Genomic DNA, 14,594 nt, shown 5'->3' with positions numbered 1-14,594 from the left:
AATATACGATACAATGTCTTGACTCCCCTGTTTTAGATCCAATACATGTTCCTGAGCGGCCACTGTCAGCTCTTGATGCCCAAACATGCTCTTGACACTATTACAGAATGCGATATGCAAATCAAGAATCAGGTTAGCGGTGGTCACCTAAGGGGTGGCCCAGGCTAAGGCAGGTCCCGTCATCTGGGAAATCATATACACAACTTTATCATGATCAGTATGAAAATAGGCACCCTTAAAGGCGAATTGTATGGAACAGGAGTCTGAAAACTCCTTTACCTTATGGGGGTTCCAGTCAAATTGTCCCCCAGGTAAGGGACCTGGTGGGACCTCCGAACAATGTGGTGTCCGGTTACCCTGTTGTAACTGTAATTGCTGCTGTCTCAAGGCTGGTGTATCTTGCTGTTGTTGCTGCCGTAGATTAATGTTTTCCTGTTTTAGCTGCTGTACCTCTGTGGTTAAAGTTTGGACTGCTGCGATTAACTGCTGTATATGTTGAGCGTGTTGGGGGTCCATTATGACCGAGTATTTTGGGCAGCACCTAAACTTGGCGTTCAGATGCCTTCTCCCTTCTCCCGAGATATCCTTATAAGTACTATGGGCGTAGCTATCTGTAACCTCTGTGACCCACTCCACTCTGGGAAGCCTTGTGGGTCTTCCGAATATAGCCGTCAATACAGGTAATGTTGCAATTCTTTGGAAGATCCTACCTTATCTTCTAGAAGACTTTGAGAGATGAAATAGACCAGGAAGGAAGTAAGAATCCCCCTGAGGCCCCCTGCGTGACTCAGCACTGTAAACGCGACACCATGGAGGAAGTCCCAGGGAAACCCTCGTGGGGGAAAAAACCCTGTTCTGAGCTGCTTGGGAGCACGGGTCTGCGCCCTCCTTAACCAGGTGCTGAGGCATGTAGGCCTTGATTTCCGGTTCTCAGGAAGACGTTAATTCCTTGGATCAGCCCAGCTGTGGGTGTGTGAATTAACAATAATTATCTCAAAGGGAATGGATAGGTTTTTAGAGAGAAAGTTGATTCTAGAGATACTATGGAGCCCTTACCCTACATAGAATGTTGGCAAGATTCTTAGTTTGAATGAAGAGGATCCGGGACCACAGAATTATGCTTTGCAGGATGTGCTAATGTCACATGAACCCAAAGAGATGCACTGAGGAACTCTAAAGGCTAGATAAGGTCGGAATTTCTAAAGAAATAAGCAATACGTTTCTAACCTGTACGTTTGGAAAGCATGAAATGCTTTGAAAAGAATAATTGCAAAGGATGCTGGATCCGGTAGTTTCCCCCGCTCAATGCTCCTCCCCAAATGGATACTGTTTCCTGAATAGGAAAAGCAAGATCAAATAATTATGATAACCTAACACAAAGAAAGGTCTCATAGATAGAAAGAGTTAATCTCCTAACAATACAACACGGAAAGGGACATGAGAAAGAATTCTGCTGCTCTGCCGTTCCCATACAAATGTGAATGAGGAAGTTGTAGCAGTTACACATGCGGGTTTCTACAGAAACAAAAACGGGAAAGGGAAAGCTGAGACGAGTAGATGAAGGGTAGCAGTAAATAGAAATGTTCAATAATAGTAAGTGCCCTAAAGCGAACTCACTGAGCGTCTGGCAATCTCTGATAGAGTAGCTAAGCGACGTGATGTCTGTCCTCCATTCATTTAAACAGTTTTCTCCTTCTATTGTGGGTGTGGCTTTCTCCTGAGGCAACGTCCCTTCTGACGCAGTCGATGCTAGACTGCTAACGTGTCCTGCCTGCACAGCCACATTGAAATAGGTAACAGGAACAAAACCCTTCATGTCGCGTTAATGGGTGAAATCATTACACAGGGCTGTCCATTGTCCCAGGCTGCAACAATGCCAGGAAGTCTGACGAGGTCACAAATACCCACACCTTGGTCCTTTCATGTGACAAAGGAACTTCCTTTCCCATGTGGCTGGTACATTTAGAAGTGCCTGCCTTGCAAAACAACAGGTTTCCTAGCAATTTCTAGGCCTAGCCAGGATGTTAAAGTTCTTTTTGTGGTGAAAAATACACTACACATAGCAGCTTTTCCTCCCAATATACATAGTTTTGTTCCTGGGCATGTTACATTATTATTTCCATTTAGTTTGTACAATGTGAAACCACTGCTTTGCAGGGCAGTGCAACAAGGGTTCATTTTTACTTTCCCTGGTCATTTACAAATACGATTTTCCTCGCATCTTTATTCTGAACATTTCCATGGCTCTAGTCAATTTCTAATACACCGGAATCTGTTCAAAACAAGGGTTCTTTGACACTGACATAAGCAAAGGGAGAGAGAAAGCTTTGTGTGAGGAATTTTGCCTGTGTTACTTTGTTGCAAGAGTAAACGCTTGTCGTACGGCCTGAAACAAATTTCTTTGCTCTTTCACAGTTTTTTCTTGACACATAATTCCTTTCATGGAGGAATGACCCTCCTTGGCTGGTGTTCATCCTGAAGATAGATGGGCATGAATGTGCTTTGCTGGAACACTGTGTAATGTTGAAAAGATGAAAACAGCACCAGTGCAAAGTCCTTTAAGACGCAGAACATTTTCTTTTTCAGTGGGAAATTTTGAGTTGGCAGCATAGCAGTGCTGTCTTTGAATTCTTTTCTTTGGTGCACATGAAGAAATTACTTGCAGCCATTCTCAGGGTGTTCCATGTTCCATCTCGCTTCATGTGTGCTCAGCAGAAACAGCAAAGCCATTATTTTTGGCAATTATATTTGTAACTGCAAAACACAGTTTTGGTGCTAGGGAATAGGTGCTCAGCAGACACAGCGCAGCCATTTTTTTTGTAACTGCTGAAAATGCAGTTTGGTGATAAAGGGGAAGTTCTGCTGGGCTAGTAAATGTACCCCACAAAAGCATGACTCTTTTCACATAACATAAGCGTTTGCTTTGTTACATTGCTGCAAGCATTGGAAGGCCTTGGTCTTTATCATGGTAATAGTCATGGAGTTGAGCAGGAGAGCCCAAACAATGGGGCGTGTAATGCTTTACTGAAACACACCTTCCAGCCATCACTGACTGGCAGTGAGATGTAACCAGTGCAGAGCATGTGGCTGGGGCACTGAAGAAACAGAAAAGGTTTAGGGGTGAGGAGGTAATTCTGCATACGTTGGTGAAGGGGTGGTTAGAAGAGTAACAGACGCAAAAGGACTTTTAAAAGAGAGACGCTCTTTTCACTGAGATATATATGGGCCTCATTACGAGTATGAGGCAGCCATGCCCTTCAGAAGGGCATGGCTGCCTCCATACCAGGTTCCAGGTCCAGGTCCAGGTCCCGGTCCCGCGAAAGGGGACTTACTAGGCCATTCCGACCTTGGAGGGCCCGGTAAATTCCTTTTGCGGGACCCCGACCCGGTACTTCCCCATTCCCATTTCAGCCCCCATAGGGCTCAATCGGAATGGGGAGGGTGCTAACAATGGGCCTGTTGATAATGAGCCCGTTGTTAACACCCTCAACTGCTAGCGGGTCCCGCTAAGGACGTCTGGTCAGACCAGACGTCCTTAGCGGGTCCCGCTGCAGACCTCGGAATAGGGCTGCCCGGTATGAACGGGGCTGGACCCTTTCCGGCACCCTTTATTCTGTGTCCACCTGCCTCGTAATGAGGCCCATACATTAAATCTTACCTATCTCGCTGATAATTGTGGACATATTTTATAGCACAAGGAAAAGTGTAATAATATGTTTTTAAAATACCTATTCATTCTGTAAGTCTGTGAGACTAAGAGTCTGATTCACAAAGCGTTTTCCTGTGGGACTGCACCATTATACAACACATTACAGTAAAACAAAGTGTACTGCAAAAACAACGAAACAGGAGCATCGAGCAACTCGCAAATGAGTCGGGATCAGACAGTCTCTCACGCCTGGAACAGAGCACTGCATTGGTTTACCTGGTTACCCTCTGATCTCGGGCCCAGGTCCGCCCCCCGCCAGTTGCACATCTGCACTGCCCCTGTGGCAACCCTTGCACTCAGGGACTGTTTCTGTATCCTTACAGCCATCTACCAGCACTTGACACCTGATGTCTGCCCTTGCACTTGCCACCAGTAGGTCGCACTTTTTATCTATTGGCTTTATTTATTTTATTTATTTATCTTTATTTTTATTTTTTTACAGTTTTCTTATGTACTGCACTGACCTCTTCCCCTCGCACTTTTCCCCTTCCCCCTCCCCTGCACTTGCGCAATCTCGATGTCACCTGGCCTAGTAAGATCGCTGTCTCTGTCTTCCCTCTGTTCCCCCTTCCTTGCGTAGTTGCGCTTGAAACACTTTTGTGTAGGCTGCGTTATTAATGCCATATCATATCATCATATCATATCATCTCATCTCATCTCAACCCTGCAGCAGGAAGTGGAACAGAGACTAACTCACACATGGAATAGGAGTAGAGAGAACCAGGATTGGGAGCTGTGAGAATCTCCAAACTAGAACATAATCAGAGAGGTTCTCGTTTCTGAAAGCTGGCACATGAGCGGATTTCTTACATCAGACAGGGGCAGGAGTAGAGAGCATCTCACGTCTGGGCAAAAGTAGAGAACATGATCATCCCATACCTGGAAGAAAGGGCGCAAACAGCCCAATCCTCGAACAGGAATAAAGAGCATGTCAACAGTGGAGCAGGAGCAGACAACGTGTCACAAATGGTGGAGGTTCTAGTGTTAACATATCACACATGTGGTCGGAACAGAAAACATCCCCGGATGCAACAGGAGCAGAGAACATGACATACCAGTGAGACACTGGAACAGGAATTTTGAGCATCATACGGCTTATCAATATTGCGATTTCTCTAGTGCTTCATGATGGACACGGCCAGCTTCTAAGCGGTCAACTGGGAATCAAACCAATGTTTCATGGGATGGCATTGTCCAGTTCCCAAGGCGCACGTGTTGCCCTTAGCTATTTCCCCGGCTTGTCTGCAGAGTATTCAATTGTATACTATTTTCTAGGTTTACAGTTAGAACAAATATACAATATAATCAAAATAACAATGAGCATCAAGCAAACACATGAACCAGCGCTCACCTCATTGATTCCCCTCCCCTCCACAAGGCCTGTCGAGCAGCAAACCACTTTGCGGTTCTCTGGAGCCTAAAGAGAGGATTAAAACAAACAAAGCCATACAGCAGCAAATATAAATAATTCCATTCCAGGAAAATGCCTTCTAAAATATATGCAAAACGTGATATGTTGTTAATGCACAGATAAAGCAAAAAGATTGACGCCTATTTTTGTCCACCTGCTCCGCCAAGCGGATGCAACCACGCGTTCAAATCTGCGCCGTGGCCGGGCCCTCTTCCTGTGCAGGAATGGGGGCACACAAGCAGATCAGTGTATCACATCCCCATATTGGCGTCCATTTGGTCACCATTTTCAGATTCGATAGATTCCATCAATGGGAGGAATGGCAGGAATGCAGCCTGCCATCGCCCAGAGCGACCTGAGCCCCAAAAGCACAGGGCTATGGTAACCACAGAAGCCATCACTTCATAGCCCCCAAAATGCCAAGACACAAGGAACAGACAGGCCAAACCTGTTGGGCAGAGGGAGTGCCCCCTTATGCCCACTATCGGCCGCCAAATAAATTTAGCATGACCCACAAAGCTTGCAAAGCGCTGAAACCGAAGAGTTAAACAGGGGAGAAGACGCAGAATGTGACCTAGCAGCAGAATATGCGAGCAGGCCAGGGTTCGCCCTCATTGTAACAATTCCGAATCATTGTTCGTAGTATTGATAATATTAATAATATTGTTCCCATCACTAGTAATCATCTGGTCGGTGTTATTCTGGAGTGTTTATTATTGTGATCATTGTTTTTTATGACTGTTTTTGCAATGATCGTCGCACGGTGTAAGGTCATTTTTGTGTCAGTTGGCCTGGCACTAGTTTATATAATATGTGTCTAAATTGCCTTCCTCTTAGGTGGTGCAGGGCCAGCGCAGAGGGCTGCAGCGGGTAGGGTCAGGTGGGGGTGAGCAGGCTGGCACAGTGTTGGCCAATGATGGTGTTGCTAGGTCTGGAAAACAATCAGGGGCTAAGCTAATGTCTGGACTGGCGGGACTCAGAGCTAGCTAGCATTTTGGTTGTAGCCCTTGAGCTTCTATCTGGGGCTACAACCAAAAGACCCGGGCTAAAGCCCCTTGAGCCCCCCTAGAGACACCCTTGTGTTCAGCTCGATAAGCTGGCATCAGTGTATTTATAAGAGAAGAGAAACGGTGTAAGTGACCTTTATTGCCATGGTCTCCCCGAAGCTATGAAACAGCGGCGTGGATTCAGTGGCCCTGGGAGTGGAGCGCTCGCCTCGAAAGTGTGTTTGGGACCATGTTCCCCTGTGCCATATGCTTGCCATCTGGGGTCTGAAGTATTTTATTCATAGGCAGTCGCGCCAGACAAAGATAATTGCGGCCAAAAACAACCACTCGATATGATATTGTAGTGGGAATGATATATGGCGCCTGGTTCGTGGCATTGATTATTTTGCTTTGCCTCTTGTGGTGTGCGCACACCCGCCCTGCCCCACCACCTACACGGAATAGCTGCATTCCCAATGATAGGAGGTGTGGATGGGGGCGAAACCTGTGTAGGGCAGGTGCAACGTGCTGAGTAAACTTCCTGAGGGAATATAAATGGTGAGACTGCCCAATATACGGGGCACAGTGATATGGGGGTCTGGGGAAATAGCCCACTCCCACAGTGGGTTATCTCCCCAGAAACTCATCAGTACGACAAGCTTCCAGTACCAGGCCCTGCAGCCCCCATCCCCATGCAGAGGCCCCGCCAGATACATGACACGATCACAATTGCTGAAAGAACGGCACCACAGAGAAAGACGGGTGGACAGCCGTAGTCGGACTCAGCCCACTCCAGCCGCAGTAGGGGCTAGCTGGGGTGGGTCGGGGGCACTGGCACATACGAGTCTACATTACTATTGTAGACTAGTATATGCCCTCCCAATTTACAGTACATACTACTACTTAATTTACTTATCAACAAAATTGAAGGCAAGTGGGCGGCCAACAAGGCCCTGCAACCCTCAAACTGCATGCACGTGGCTGCATGCCATGCCCTGGCTCACACATGGCCTTGGATCAGAATGCAGGAATGCTGAATGCTCCACTCACCTGCTCTGCAGCTAGTGAGAAGGCACGCTCCGCGCCTCCTGCCGCCATGTGACGTGACCTGACCCCACCCACACTCATTCTACCTGCATTTCATTGGCTGAAAAACAGCCATAGAAATGTTAACCCATCCCTTGAGTTCTGTTACTATGCAGCAGAGCAGATCCTGTGTCTGCTCGCTTACTCCGCTCTATTTGCGCATACATTTCTGGGTAGCAGGGCCACAAGTCTAGCACACCGCCGGCCTCTTAACATGATTGGATTAGTTAATATTAGGTCAACTGCGTGAAGTTCTATGAGCTCTGTGCAGTATACAAGAAAAAGCAGCATGGAATAGGATGCAGCCCTCTGCCACTTGAAATTATTTATTTTACACCGTAACGCTGCAGCGTACATGAACGAAAGAAATGCACACTGTAATGTTTTCTTGCTCTCACTCTCTGTGGGGCTGGGGCGGTGCCACCCACCATAAATAAGCAGCCGCCACTGGCTAAGGGGGTGCCTCAATACCTCATCTGGGGTTGAGGAGGATCTTCTTCCCCTTGCTTAAGAACAGCCCTATTCTGGGGCTCAAGGGGCCCTTTTACCTCTGCATGTAAAAGTCTGGTCTTCTGACAAGCACATTGCCTTTCAACTATGCCTTGAGAGGTCCATGCTGCAGTGTCTTTACTGATAAGGACTTGGAATGGGTGGAATTTGTGTTACACTCTCCGCTGCTGGCGCCACAGCTCGTTCGGGAGGACAATGGTACCGAGTGAATGAGTAGATGAGATCTTCCCTCTCCTACTTGTCTCAGGCCGCGGGCACAACCTGCGTTCCATGGATTCAGCCTGTGCTGCTGGAACCCCATCAGTCAACTTAAACTAATCCCAGATTCAAGGGGGTGGTGGGAAATGGAGGACTTCTTCCTCCTCTGCCTGTACTTTCGGAGGATCCCTGTCCCTTCTGTAATCCCTCACCGGGCTTTGTGCCTCCTTCTGACCCTTGTGATACTGGCTCTGCTCCTCATAACCTCTTCAGTACTGCCTCTCCTCCTGACTCGTGCAGTACAGGCTACGCCACCAGCTCATTCACCTCCCTTTCTTCTGTGTATCCACCGTTCTCACCGTCGCACTCATCACCACCAATCCCACCAACAACATCTTCTGCAGCTTCAGGAGCTGGAGCAGGAAGGCTCTCTGTGTTCCTTATCCTGAGAATGCCGATCAACTGTGTCCTGCCCTCTTCGGATTACAAGTAGGAGGATAAGAGTTTCACAATGACTAGATACACATCACTGTATTCTCCTACTACACAAACAGCACCACACTATATTCCTCCCCCTGCATCCTTCCCAAAAAAAAGAGGTTCTCATTAATGAAATAAAAATGCAAATGTGTCTCTCTAAAAAACATGGTAAACAATGAAAGTTTCTCAAATTAGATATCAGAGGTTCCCCATAAAAACAAGCTGCATTCCCAAATAAACTGACAAAGTGCCCGACTCACAAAATAAGCAAACAAAAACAAAGGTTTCTTCGTTAAAACCAAAACCCTTTCAAATCACAAATGATGCAGAGCAGCCCGAAAGAAAATACAATCCTGCCTGATGCCTTAAACATTTCTCTTTCTCCAACTCATTGTGTGGAGCAACCCTGCATCTACTTCCTGCACCCAAAGCCAACCTTCATAGAATAAGAAGTTGCTGTTTATAATATAGGCTCCCAAACTCATTTTCTGCCTAAGGACGGATCCAAATCAACAGAAGAATACCCCAATCCAGCACATCACCATCTCTTGGGCATACCATGACTCGATGCCTGAATCCGTCTATGTCTTCCTGGTCTCGTCCGAGCACTCAAGAGAAATTTGAAGTTCACAATTCTTCGGCGCCCTACCTTAGTTTTATCTGAATCCAGCGATGGAGCCTGCAGGGATTTGGTGGTTTTTTTTAAGGAGATTCGCCCAAGTTTAGTGATATCAGAGCCTTTGTTCCGTGGATGAAGTTTAAGTAAAGTAGGATACGTCATAGAGGGCACGGATGGAAACAACAATTTCTGATGATGACTCTGACCTTTGGTTTAAGTGTGAAGGGATTGTCCAATTTGATTCCAAGATTGGGAATGGTACATCGGTGGATGGTACAGGGCCTGGGCCCATATGGTCAGGCCAAGGAATTCAGGTGGTGTTAAACGTTGTTGGATTGCAGAGCATCAGTTTTGTTTTGGGAGTGTTGTTTGGGCGGGCTCGGTCTGTTTGCTCTCATCCAGGCATCCACATATGCCAGGCATGTATCAATAATACCTGCAGTGTTTGCAGACGGATTGTATTTTTGCTCAGCTATTTGTGTGACAAAGACTATAGAGCATGTAGCCCTGATTATTGTAAATGAAAACAGAGTTCTTGATGCTGTATGAACAAATATAAGTGACTGCATAATACAAAGTGTCTGTGCTTGACATACAATCTATTGTGTATTCTTCTGGAGTACCAGTACAATTATAGTGACAAACATTCTTGCTTCACTTCTAGTAATGAGTTTTCAGAGTTGTTCAATACGTTTCCTTGTAAATACGTAACTGATTGTTTTAAATAAGCGCTGATTTCGCATTTTCACTCGCAGCAATTCCCAATGTATATAGGTTATGGGTAATTTGAGTATCATAAACCTTGGCGGAATTCTTTATTATGCATGAAGTCATGTCACAAATGTCATTTTTGCCCACCCTTTTTAGCAGTAAACTTAATGGTGAATGTGCAACATACAATTCATGATTAGAATGATGGAATTTAATCAAGGCATTAATAATAAATGCCATGCTTGTCATGATTTCATTTGTTACATCTTTCACTCACTGGGCTTTGTATGGATTCCTTCTAATCACTCTGAAATAGTTTGCATGCATGTGGAGTGTTACACAAGACTGAATAAATACAAATGTGAATGTAAGGAGCTTGCCTGTATTTTTATATATTTAATAAAATGTGCCCTTCGCTATGATTACCATCCCGCTACCTACATGACGATTGTGGAGACAGTGATGCAAGATGTCAGTAGTTTAGGACTTTTCCAGATTATTAATCACTCGCTGCATTTGCCATCTGTCCTAATTTCCGCCTGTGCTGTTGTTTCATGCACACTAAGCACGGGCGAAGAAATGTGCCCAAACACTGAATCACCTCAATTTTAAGCGTATTCAGTTCATTGCATTTCCACCGATTCCGTAAGAGATTCGGGTCACTGATTAAGGCTAAGATTATGACAATTCAAACTGGTGAAATATTGCTGAAAATACGGGGTTGAAAAGTTCAGACATTTTCCTGCCTGTACATGTTGAAAGCAAAGCAAGTTTAAAGCTAATGAAATAGGTCAGAAGTTCAGAACCTTTCCTGTCAGAGATGCTTAAAGAAAGCAAAGTGTCTGAATAACTGATGGTCTGCATGTGGCTTTTTTTTAATACACAAACCAAACATTTCTCTGCTAGCAGCTTAGAAAAATGTACTAAAAAAGACACATTATCAAATTCAAAAAAACATAATCCAATCAAAATATGAATAAAGAATAAAGAATACCTTTGTTGCATAAATGATGCACTGGTCATCCCGCTTACACACATTAGTGACAGCCATAAACAGGGCTGTTGTAGATACCACATGAGTTTTCTCCCAGGTACAGAGCTCATGGCATTGTGATCCCACCGGACTAAATGGTATTTCTTTAGGGAACATCAGAGACTACATCATTGAATGCTTGTCATGTGACTGACTTTGTCTCTGCCTACTGACCTTTCTGAGGACGCTGACCTGCAGCCATGGGCTCCCGCGATGATTAAACATTAGTAGTTCCTATGATTACATATTGATCAGGATGAAACCTCGTGAACTGTCCTGCTTGGTAAACATTCTCTGATTCCATTTCCTCTTTCAAATCCCCACTCCAAGCCTCCCCTGACCATTCCCTTTCCCCTAACCTTTCTCTCCCTTGCTTAATTTTTTTTATTTTGTATATGTGGTTTCCGGATGTTTTATGGTTCTCAAAGAAGATGCGGGGAGTATCAGGCTGGAAGAAAAACCTGTGGGAAGCAGTGAACTTACCTGAATCTCAAAAAGACCTGGCTTAATACACATATTGATAATCAACAGGGAATCTTCAGAGTGATTTTTCTATAAAACGTTACCTTGCAAATGTTTAAAATTAATTCCCAAACATTTTGTATCCAAGTAACGAGGAATGAAAACACCTGAAAAAAGATTTATGGTATGCCTTTACACAGTCTAATACAATAGAGACAGGGTTGTATACGAATTGACCGTTTCACAATTGGCCTTTTCACAATTGACCGAATTGACAATTGACAGAATTTAAAAGGTAAATTAGGACATATATGCAGGGGGAACCTCCGCAACTCTCCACCCAATACAATCCCATGCAACCCCCCACCCAATCCCATTCTATTATTATAAACCAAAACCAACCCACTATATATATTACACAGCCACAATAGTGGCTGTGTAGTTATGGTTAAGTTTCTATTCCCATAGGAAGAGCACTTTTTTGCCAGCTTATAACTTTGCTCCGCCTGGACGAATCCACACCAAACTTTGCAAAAAAAAGTATATGGCCCACTCTGAATTTATTTACAAAGTTTGGTGAGGTTTGGTCCAGGGGGGGCAAAGTTATTGTGGGGGTCTCAAAACTTCTTTTTATCCAATAGAGTGAATAGGGAAAAAACTTTGCTCACGCCTACAGCCCAAACCGCTGGAATTTGCCGCAGGAGCAGCGGCTTCGTCCCAAAAGCATGCTTTTGTAAATTTGCTGAAAATCCGTCCAGTAGTTTTTTAAAAAACGACCAAAAAGCAGGTCACAAAAAATTAGTGATATCTATGTGCGCTCCGCGGATACACTTCCCTGTTCACTCCACGGACAGTGTCCCAATTGGCTAATCGGCTTGCGTCATGTCCGCGGACATGTGACGTGTCCGCTGATTGGATGGTGAAGAGCGTGGAGTGCGTTAGATTTTTTTGGAAATGCCCGCCCTCTTGCATCCGCGGACATCCGCAGACAGCACAGTGACAAATGGAGAAATACAACTTTGGCAAGTGTGTTGGTGTATAAGAGCGTTTGAGGAGGGTGGCGGAGTAAGGGATGGGTCAAATGCTGTATTTATTTCGGTGGCAGGCACCCCTGTTGTGTTCGTCTTATCCGTGGACACCCAGGCCTATTGCCCGGGTTGTCTGTAATTGGGCAAATAGGGGTTTTCTAAGGACACTATTCCTGTCCGTAGTGTCCGCATGCAAGTTGAAACTGTTCTGAGAACATGCGTGGTGTCCGGGATGTCCGTAATTGGGCAAACGGGGGTGTCCTAAGGACACTATTCCTGTCCGTACTGTCCGCATGCAAGTTGAAACTGTTCTAAGAACAGGTACTTTGTCCGGGTTGTCCGCAGTTAACCAAAATGGAGGTGTCCTAAGGACACTATTCCTGTCTGTATTGTCCACAGGCAAGTTGAAATTGTTCTAAGAACAGGCGCAGTGTCCGGGTTGTCCGCAATTAACCAAAATGAAGGTGTCCTAAGGAAACTACTTCCTGTCCCTAGAGTCCGCAGGCAAATTGAAACTGTTCTAAGAACAGGCGCGGTGTCCGGAATATCCTTAAGCAATCAAAATGGAGGTGTCCTAAGGACACTATATCTGTCCGTGCTGTACGCAAGCAAAATAAAACTGTTCTTAGAACATGTTAGGTGTCCGCGGACATAAAAAATGCCCATACTGCATGGTTAAAATGTTTGATTCTATGGGTGTGATCTATGGGTGTTTATGCTGCGGTGGTTGTGGCCAGAGCCTAGAGTCTTGGGTGCGTGGCTGAAGGCCGTAGGCTGTAGGCCATGCACCCAGGACTCTAGGCCCTGGCCACAACCTCCGCAGCATATCACACCCCTAGATCACACCCATAGAATCGAATATGTATGAAATATTTGCAAATCTACAGTTTATGTACTTTTTGATTTGTATAGTTTGTATGTGAAGTTTTGGGTACATCATGCCATTAAGACTTTAGAGTTTGGTTACAATAATAATAATAATAATAATAAAAGCACTGGAGTATAACATATCCATGGAAGTAAACATTTTGCATTGTGGTGTACGGTTACATGTTTGCTTCAATGGTTGTGTTATGGAGCAGTATTTATGAGTTGTACTTATTATAATATACTTACTGTTTGGTTGGTAACTGGAGCACATATATTCTTAGTCAATTTCTGTGATAAAAGAAAAGATCATGTTAGTGTTGGTAGTTTGTAAGGACTTATAGCATTGAATAATAGACATTTTTGATACATTCCGACCTTCATATTTAGTAGATTACAAACCAGTGTACTGTGCAATTTGCTCAGTTTCTTATTAAATAATTGGGTCTGTGGGAAAAAAAATCCATGATGGATTAAACAAATAAACTTTTTTTTCTTTTGGTACAGTACATTTATTGTTGTGTTTTGAGTGTTTACTTGTTGTTTCTGGCTAATGTGGGCTTGTTGCAGATTGTTAGATACTTGTTGTTGAATTGTAACTGATTATACTTTTTATTTATATTCTCAAATTGTTAATCTATCTGTTGGGTTGTTGCAAAACAGTTAGATACCTGTTGGCATATTCTAACTGTTTATTTCTTGTTATAATTTAGTGGTATTGATTTATCTGTTTGGTTGTTGCAGAATCTTGGGGCAGTTAGATACCTGTTGGCGTTTTCTAACTGTGTAACATTTTTTAATTGACGTTTTATTAATGTTTATGCACAGATTAGTTATTAGTGGTATTGATTTATTTGTTTGGTTGTTGAAAACTTTTGGAGCAGTTAGATACTTGTTGGCATATTCTAACTGTTTATAGTTTTCTAATTGAAGTTTTGTTCATGTTTAAGTACAGATTAGTTATAAAATTTTGGTTTTAAGAAGATTAAATAAGCGTTTATAAGATTTGCTGGTAATCTCTGCTTTAGAGTAATGGTACTATCATTACATTCGAACCATCCACAATTCTTTTTTATATATGCAGTGTAGTGACCTGCATTGGTTGTGGCTCCTGCGTGGTAGATTATACCTATTGTTGTGAATGTTTTCTTACCACGCGATACTTGACCATGTGTGAATCCAGTCAGCATATATGTTTCCACATTTATGAAATCTGCAAGATTTCATTTATAGGTATGTTTTTGTTTTCCAGTGCTTGTAGCAAGTACATTAGAAATTCTTGTGGATCTTCTTGTGAGTTTATAGTGACCATATCAGCACAGTAGTCCAATTCTTGTCTTATTCCAGGAACACTGTAGGTGTTGTCAGGATTATTGGTTGCATTTCTAGGAAGGACTAACATTTGCAAACACAATTGGTCTGTACTGTGTAAGTAAATGTTGTTAATAATTGGTGGCAATTGAAATAGAATATTGATTGCTACATTTGCCTAGC

The sequence above is a fragment of the Ambystoma mexicanum genome, chromosome 4p (genome assembly GCF_040938575.1).
Source record: "Ambystoma mexicanum isolate Mex_15411 chromosome 4p, UKY_AmexF1_1, whole genome shotgun sequence".
In the NCBI taxonomy this organism is placed as follows: domain Eukaryota; kingdom Metazoa; phylum Chordata; class Amphibia; order Caudata; family Ambystomatidae; genus Ambystoma; species Ambystoma mexicanum.
This window is presented reverse-complemented; position numbering follows the sequence as displayed.